The sequence below is a fragment of the Strongylocentrotus purpuratus genome, unplaced genomic scaffold (genome assembly GCF_000002235.5).
Source record: "Strongylocentrotus purpuratus isolate Spur 01 unplaced genomic scaffold, Spur_5.0 spur5_contig_862, whole genome shotgun sequence".
NCBI classification, from domain to species: Eukaryota; Metazoa; Echinodermata; class Echinoidea; order Camarodonta; family Strongylocentrotidae; genus Strongylocentrotus; species Strongylocentrotus purpuratus.
The window spans coordinates 153,362-160,000 of NW_022145571.1; the positions used below are offsets into that span (position 1 = coordinate 153,362).

General features: G+C 36.7%; 1 protein-coding gene across 1 annotated transcript in view; it reads right to left on the reverse strand.

Annotated features, from left to right (window-relative positions):
- Window positions 1-4,851, reverse strand: part of LOC584179 (sodium-dependent dopamine transporter) — a 62,302-nt gene extending 57,451 nt beyond the window's left edge. Inside the window, exon 1 of the mRNA XM_031000519.1 lies at window positions 4,389-4,851. The gene's annotated coding sequence lies outside the window, so the exon portion shown is untranslated. The remainder of the gene's footprint in view (window positions 1-4,388) is intronic.
- Between the last annotated feature and the right edge of the window lie 1,788 nt (window positions 4,852-6,639).

Below are 6,639 nucleotides of genomic sequence, written 5' to 3' on the forward strand. Positions count from 1 at the left end.
TATGATGTCTGATAAGAAGTACATCAAGTAATCCAACCTATTGCCGATCTCTGATTTGATGAATCAGAGAAGAAAAAAATCCCTATTCTCTGTATTCCTTATATCATTTTTCTCATCATGTGCAAAAGTGAACAAGAACCGTTTTGCTCGTCTACGTAATCTTGTTTGTTCCCTTTTTAAAAATAATTTAAACAAAAGTAGCTAGAGGACGATTCAAGCGCAGTCATGCATTCGACGAATATATCACTTTTTGATCCGATTTGAGCAATTTCGATTCCACTTTGAAAAAACACAACAAAGGCACAAAAGTTATACGATGAGGAAATGTGATCCTAACTATCCACGGAAGATGCAAACTGTGAATCTAGTCGTAAAATACGATAACGGCTGCAAAGCACTCTTGTTTATAAAAATCGTCCGCTTGATATTCGATCACTATGTCCATTTCTATTGGCATGAAACAGCGGTATCAGATGTTGATATCCTTCTTTTAGTACATCTAAAAAGCTAACTTAATACTGGAGTAGTTAGTAATCTAATTGTCTCTTTGCTTTGAAGTTCGTCTTTCTGATCCGATAGAAAAGTTTTCTCGGCAAAGTCCGTGTGACAGATGTCATGACGGTCAGGGTCAAGTAGCTAGCCTCGCACCAATCAAACTGAGCATCGCTTTGGTTTCATTGGGGGAGTATTCAACAGAACATTAGTCGGTCTAATTATCGAACAATGACTACAAAAGAAACATTACCTGAATTCTCTATATACACTGTTGTTTGTTGTACGTTTTACATGAAGAAAATAATTCATCAAAACGATTCCAGTTATTGTGATGCCATGTGGTAGTGACTCCGTCGTTCAATCACAAGTAATTATGTTAAGATTCTTTTTGAAGTGACTCGCATCAATACTACTCTTGAAAATAATGACCGATATCATAAAGACTAATACCCTAGTGCCCATGGGCGGTGATCCGGAGGGACTGGGGAGACACGTCCACCCTCGAATTTCTTTTTTAAAGTGCAAACAAATTGAATAGCAAATTCTGACTAAAACCGGCAACACACTTTGAGGCTCTGGAGGGCCCAAGTGTTGCGTTTAGACTTTAAAAAAATTCAAAAAAAACTTCTCGCCCGTAATGTAAAACTTTCTACTCAATTTACCTACTATACTGACATTTACAACCGGGCCCTCGGACTGCACATTAATTACTGGCAAAATAAAAGTTAAGTGTAAAAAAAGTTTATTGCTATAAAGGAATGTAATTTCTTTACACAACAAAATTTCGAACACCTGTGAGCCAGAGGGGTAGTCACTTCCGTCACCTTCGCTCCTCTTATGTTCACTCGTCCCTCGCATTTCGCCCCCACCCCCCCCCCCCCCCCATCGGTCATGAAAAGAAATCGCCGCCCCTGCCTTGCTCTTGCTTTCCGCCCCAAAACCTGAACAATTTGATGACATTTTTCAACATGCAGTGTTAACACATTGTTAAGCTCAAGAATGGCATCTATAGGTCTAGCTCAGTGATAAGAATAACCTCGTCCATTGAAGGTGGAAATGCATTTCTTTTATTGAAACGGTAGGGGAGATAAAGCTAGTGTATACCTTATACAAACCGTAAAACACTTCTAACATAAATGGCTAATAAATCTACACATACTCTGCATTTTGGGTCGTTCATAACGTACGGATCCTAGAGACGATGTCCCTGAGTGCACTTCTAAGTCCCATGAGAGGGGGCGGAAGAAAAGTGAAAAGAAATAGTAGGAAGGAAACCAGTGTAACTTGAATATATGACACTAAAAATAAAAGAGATGTTAGAGAAGATTCGGATAACCCTAGTTTCTGCATGGTGACCTGAAGAGGAAAAGAGATAAATGGGTGAAAAGCTGAAGAAGAGGGAAAAGGAGGAGAAATGGAGGAAAGAGAGACTGAAACGGATAAATAATACCGACTTATAACGATCCATGTAGCGACGTGTCAACAACTAAAAAGCAGGTGACATGCGGAATAGAGTTATGTTCTGAAGAGCACCAAGGAGGTCTAAGGAGCACCTACAGTATCAAGATTTTAACAGAGAGCCGTTGGGTGTGAAAGTGACGAACCCATTAATATCTGTTGTTAGTTCAGTGACGTATCTACGCCTAAAGTCACTTCAGGGGCTAGATAGAGGTCAAGACAGCGAGATAATTCGTTGATACTGGTCTTGGGCCGGGCCTCGAAAAAGTAAACGAAATTTGGTTTTTTAACCAATAAGGATAGGGATATAATAGATAGCGTATTCAGGACTTTAAAATACTTTCATACCAGAGACCACCGTTGTTTATTTGAGGGCGTGAGTGGGGATTGGGCGGCAGGTCATCTTGTAAAATTAAGTTTTAGAACGAAAATGGGAAGCCGAAAGGATATGCTAAAAGCTTCAAGCACATCATTTGGGAATCGTTTTTTTGTCTCATCTTATATGACAACATGTTTACGTATGACAATTTTTTAATTGATTTATAACGTTAGTTGCAGTGTTTATTTACAGCCTATAACTGCGCGAGTGACAGGCCGACATACACTGCCTTTCTATGAACTAATTAGTTTTAAATGAACATAACGAGTAATTAAACAAATAGTTTGAAGGACGGTGTGTGATATCCTTGAAATAGTGTCAACTTTACAGATTAAGCTTAGACACAAACCACTTATTTCTGTTAGATGCAAATAGATTAACCTCATGACAGCTCAGAAATAGGATAAGGTTATCCTTGCAACATTTTGTAGTAAGGAGCACATTCCATATAAACTTTTAAACATTAAAACCATGCTTCAAGATGATATAGAAGCATTGCAAACATGACCTTTAGTTCATTATGATAGTCTATACGTTTAAATCATGATTTTATGTAATTTGTATTAGAAAACTTTGGTGAAATACAATCAATTTTAGTACAGTAGTATAGTATACCGTATTTCGTTATGTTCATGAAAACAAGATGACACCGCTGTTGTTTGTAATGATCATTCTTTATATATCTCTTCTTAGGTTTAATGTCGGCTGGAATCATTACTTGTGGAGGGGTATTCAATTCAATTCATTTATACACTCAATATATAAAAACAGATACATAAATTTGCGTATGAACGCATATGACAAATATAAAGAGATGGACATAGTAAATCAGTAGTTGAAAGCACAAGGAACAAAAATTGAGTGGGGATCAGATTAAAGATCTATTTAAAGATCTTGTAAATTCGACTCCATTTTAAAGGTACTATGTCCCATTTGCAGGCCAAAAAATGAAAAAGTTAATTCCAACTGCATTTGAAAGATAATACTCATTTATAACTTCCCTAAAAAAGGTGGGGCTTGAAAATGTCTTCAAGTGGGAAAATAACGACTATTAGTTGTCAAATCGACTTTAGGGCTATAGAGCCCAAAAGTAATAGTCTTGATTTTCAGACAATTGTACCGAATGGTCATACGTTTTATGCTGCGCAAAGATTCAATCAGTTTAATCTTGGCCATCACAAGAAGTGGGTTATTGATGTAGATAAATGCTCATGTACCCTTTACAACTCTTTTCATGTATGTTATTACCAAAGAAGAAAAAAAGCCAGTCAGTTACTCAATAGTGTCTGACAGTGAAGTCTAGCAAGTAAACGGGTTTCCTTGCATAATTTGAATATGAGGACACTGCTAACGGTTTAAATTTCACAGATAGGACATACATGACATATTCATAATTCCTGCAAAGTTCTACAGCATTTGAGGTTGGCTGCAAAAGGGACATAGTACCTTTAATGTATAAATTGCATTGTATACTGTTGCGTGTACAACAACAAGGGGAGAGAATGCATAGACAGCTGAGCCATAGAGAAACGAGAGAGGAAGAGAGAGAGAGAGAGAGAGAGAAACAGAGACAGTCAGATAGGGAGAGGAAGGAACATGATATGAGGGGGAGATAAGGCAAGATGAGAAGTAAAGTTAATACATAGGATGAAATTAGACCCAAGCCGAATAATAAATTAAATAAAGCATACAAACCAGGGATATACCAATTAACATTGAGGTAAACAACAAACAAGAGGTGACTCAATGTGAATAAGATTTTAAAAGCCTTTCTTTGTATTGTCTCTTGAAAACGTTCTGAGAGCATGCATGATATTTTAGATTATAGCTGGCAATGCATTCCATAGTTTGGGACCTTCATAGAAAATATTTTTTGAGTATATTAGAACACCTAACAAAACAATTTTCCATACGATAACAACGTGTTATGAAAGTTACAGAAGGTAGTTTAATCAATCAGTCCCCAATTCATAGCCATTAACATCGTTCATTAAAACTTTTACGATATATGACCTAGCTGCGTGAAATATAAACAGGGTAATTTTGTCAAACTTACCCGTTTTATCCAGATGTAAAGATTCCAAAATAACTGAATCTCTTAGGGCTATTCCTTCATTCTTCTCTTTTGATAATCTTTCAAGAGGCTAAATAAACACAATGATCCGTTAAAAAATGTTGAACATGACAAGTCTCATAAGATCATCACGCGCATATCCGTCTCCAGACACGTAGAATCCTAAAGCGTGGATATGTCCCATAAGTCAATCCCAGATCAAGACATATACAATCCAGCTCACAGTATAAAATACAATTCTTGAAGCTAGATCACCATTTCGTCTGAGAAGAACACCAACTTCTTGTTTTTTCCAAAGTAACAGAGTAAAAATCAACGCTAAGTGAATTGTGACGTCCAAGATTTCGATGTCATCTTTGATATAATTCCTGACGGGTTTGAGCAGACGTGATGTTATGGTCTTTCATAATATGTATAAATATCTAGCTCATGCAGTGTAAGTCAGGGAGGGAGTGAGTTCTACGCTTCAACACCCCATATAAAGCCTTTTCCTTCATTCTTGGCACGACAAAATAGGGGGAGGGGCGGGGCAAGGGAGACGATTTTCTACGCATGAACACAGACAAAAACCCGTTTTACCACGATACATGTAGACACATGAGTGGGACAAGGATGGTCGAGTGCTGCTTTGGGAGAAAGAGGTGACAGTTTTGTTGACACATTCACCCAAAGTGCCACCTCTTTAACACAATTCCTTCAAATGAAAAGTTCTCTTAAAATATATAACGAGTATAAAAATGCGTAGGGTTTCAACAACTTGTTCTTGAATGTGTGCTATAAACATCACTCACCGACATATCTAGATGTTATATGTTGAAAGGTCGAACTCATCAAAATGTATGTACCTCCAATGTAATTTCATAGATGGATGCTAAATAAACCCATGAATTTACTGCCTCGATTATTAATCCCAAACAAAAAAAATCTTGGCATCAAAAACTACCATTGGGTATCGTCAATTTCGTATGTTACATTTTTGTCATTAACATGTTTTGTATTTTGTATCAGTTTATGTGGGGTTCTCTATTATCAAAATCATTTAGATGGAAGTAATAAATTAACTTTCCTCTGTAAAGAACGCCAACATGAATGAATAAATAATTTGCATAAACTACATTTTGTTATAGAAAATGACTATTTTGAACTGGTTTATGTCAAGCAAGCACTTCTAATATCTCTGTTAGGATGAGGGGTGTGTGACGGGAGACTGTAAGGGTGCACGTTATGCAGGGTATAAATAGGTCCTTGGGTTTGAGGGCTATTATACCGAGATGCTTACCCCCGAAACTACTTCACTTTAAGTATGGCTTCAGAGCATGAAATCAGTGAATGAAATCATTCAAGCTTAACACCCAAACAAAAACACACAGATTTGATAACAGGGTTTAAGTAGGTAGAAGAGGAGAAATCCACCCACCCAAATACCTAGCCCGGTGAAAACCCTTTGATGCAAAGAGGAACAAGAAAGAAAAGGATCTTGTGGGTCAAAGAAATCTAAAGGTATTTTGCACACATTATTTCAAAGTACGGAAATAAAAGCCAATTCATGCTTTCAAGTGAAGTCGACAAAGTAGCTTTGTAACGGTTAAAACGAAAGAAGAGAACAATGAAGTCAACAAAGACGTACTTGTTGATTTCTTCCCCTTGGCGAATAGAGATAAAACACTAAACATTATATTGGAGAGGGGGTAATAACCCATACATGTATTATTCTAATTCATTGGAAAAAATAAAAAATACTAAAAACATTTGATAGCCCAGAACTTTTGTTTAGAATGAATTTCGTTGAATCTAAGATCTAAGATGTCAAAAGTAGTTGTTAAGAATAAGGCTTTGATATAACACATGCTTATACGACGCGATGTATGTTTATGTCTCTTTAAAATGTTGAGTTGGACCTGAATATACATGACATGCATATGGAACCGATATTTCTCTAAAGTAAGAATCATATACTTTTCAAAATGTATTTCTTATACTACACAAGAAAGTAATTTTTCTAGTTGCAGAATGCTTACAGTGTGCATAAACGTGCCTGAACATAATAAAACATAGCATAGAGGTTCGTAAATCCAAGGATATCTTGCATTGAGATGAACAAAGATAATGCTTAACAATATCTGCCTTCCAGGGAGTAGAGTAAACTTACTATCCAAATTAATCTTTTTCACGACATCTACCAATAGCCAAGGACTAACCTACTTAGTGGGCCTCGCAAGACATCTACTGACAT